The following is a 2028-nucleotide window of genomic DNA, read 5'->3' as shown; positions in this document are numbered from 1 at the left end:
CTGGCCGGGTTTCGTGGCCCCGCCTCCTGCCTGGAGGGGCCAACAGCCGCGGGAACCTCGCGAGCCGGACCAGGCGCCAAGCCACAGCCGCGCGCCGCCCCCGGCAGCCGCCACTGGGGGGCTCCAGACGCGCTCCTTCCGGGGGGGCCCTGCGGGCAGTCGGGTGGGGCCTCCCCGGGGCGCGGAAGCAAGGCCGCCCGGCTCAGCCCCAGCCCCAATCCCAGCCCCACCCCCGGTCCGCGTCACCACCGCGGCGAGGCCCGCCTGCCGCTCCCCGGGCCTGGGCCCTGCCCCTCGCGGGCCGGCTCCGGGACGCGAAGCCCGTAGAGGGGGTTTTCCGGCCGCAGGCGCTGGGGCCGCTCCTCCTACGGCGAGGCCCGGGGTTGCGCGTTGCGCTCTTTGCAGGGCCCCCGTGGCTCTCCCGTTACGGCCAGGCTAGGCGGCCCCTCCATCCCCAAGGGCGACACTCGCAGGCTTCCCCGGCTCGCTCGGCCAGGGAACAGCCGGGAGCTCGGCGCGAAGTCTCAGAAAGCTCGGGCCTGGGCTCGCGCCGCGAACGCGCATGCTCTGCCGAGGCCCGCCGCAGGCGCCAGTGCACCCTGATAGAGCCATCGCGAGGCCCGCTCAGCGGAGCTCCAGTGGCGCAATCGGTTAGCGCGCGGTACTTATACAGCAGTACATGCAGAGCAATGCCGAGGTTGTGAGTTCGAGCCTCACCTGGAGCACGACCATTTTGGATGTGTCTGCAACCCCTTTTGTGTATATCCCTGCCAGAAGGAAGGAGTTAGTCTCTCTTTAGTCTTCTCCCTTCTTGTTTCTAACTGCTCTGCCGCACGTCCCCATTGGCCGCAAGCAGGAAGCAGCTCGCAGTGGACTCTCAATGCCCCTTTTCTGAGCTACTTGTTGCCACCGCGCGACATCCAGCCGCTCGAACCCGGACATCCACCCACTGCGTCCTTCTAGTGCTCTTAGGCGGGTCCTGTAACTGCACCTAGCCCCGGACCACAGGAGGGCGGATGGAGGTGGCGAGGCGCTCCACTGTGGCGGGGTCCCTAGCTGGCCGTGGGGATCGAATATTCTGGTCACGTCATTCTACAGTGTGAGCCCGAGCTCCAGGTGCGGAGATGAGGCCCGGGGCCCGGCCGCTGCGCCTCGCCCCCGGGCGGGGCCCAAGCACCGCCGAGCACTCCCAGGCGTTGGGGCCCGAGGCCCAGCGCGGGGCGTCCGGGGAGCTGTGGGGAGACCTGGGGCGGCTGTTTTCCGCCCTTGTAACTCGTGGTGAGTTCTTCCCCCTCGCTTCTGTCTGCAGAGACCAATAAGACTGCGGGCCCTTCTCCTCAACCCAGGCGCCCAGCCGTCCCTGGGCAGATTCGCAGTTTGGGGAATGTGCTCGGAGAGTTCCCCTCCCCATCATGTGCCCCTTCTAGCGGCAAGTCACAAATCCTGGTTCAGAAGTCCTCCCGGGGGCCGGGAAATCAGGCCAAGTGGTGGGCGGATGCGCCCTACCCCACATCCCCAGGGGGGTGGGCAAAGCGGGCACAAGCTTAGTTAAGGGGTGGAAAGCCTCCTGGACGTGTTCTTTCAAAGGGGAGATTTTCATCTGTTTTCATGGACGGGATCGTTGCTAGATTTTGGGTGGAAATATTACCCTGCGAGTGGTGAAAATCAAGACCTAGAACGTTCAGAGAAATGGATGGAGGGCGGAGCTCTTGTCTATCTCCTCCGCTAGCCCAGGCTTCGGTTGCTGTCACCCACCAGCCCCCCGATGCAGAACAGGAACCCTATGCCAACTGGAATGTTTTTTTTTTTTTTTTGAGAGAGTTTGTCTTGTCATGTGAGTGCAGTGGCAATCTCGGTCATGAACTCCGCCTCCGTTCAGCTCCGAGTAGCTGGGACTACAGGCGCCCGCCACCATGCCCGGCTAATTTTTTGTATTTTTAGTAGAGACGGGGTTTCACCGTGGTCTCGATCTCCTGACCTCGTGATCCGCCCGCCTCGGCCTCCCAAAGTGCTGGGATTACAAGCGTG

The 2028-nt window shown here is 64.4% G+C and overlaps 1 non-coding gene across 1 annotated transcript; it reads left to right on the top strand.

Annotated features, from left to right (window-relative positions):
- Positions 1 to 632: 632 nt before the first annotated feature.
- On the top strand, positions 633 to 725 carry TRNAI-UAU (transfer RNA isoleucine (anticodon UAU)). The gene is given in 2 exon segments: positions 633 to 670; positions 690 to 725. It is a non-coding gene; the product is annotated as a tRNA-Ile (tRNA).
- The last annotated feature ends 1303 nt before the right edge of the window (positions 726 to 2028 follow it).

This window comes from Hylobates moloch, unplaced genomic scaffold, assembly GCF_009828535.3.
Source record: "Hylobates moloch isolate HMO894 unplaced genomic scaffold, HMol_V3 SCAFFOLD_15, whole genome shotgun sequence".
In the NCBI taxonomy this organism is placed as follows: Eukaryota; Metazoa; Chordata; class Mammalia; order Primates; family Hylobatidae; genus Hylobates; species Hylobates moloch.
This window is presented reverse-complemented; position numbering and strand designations above follow the sequence as displayed.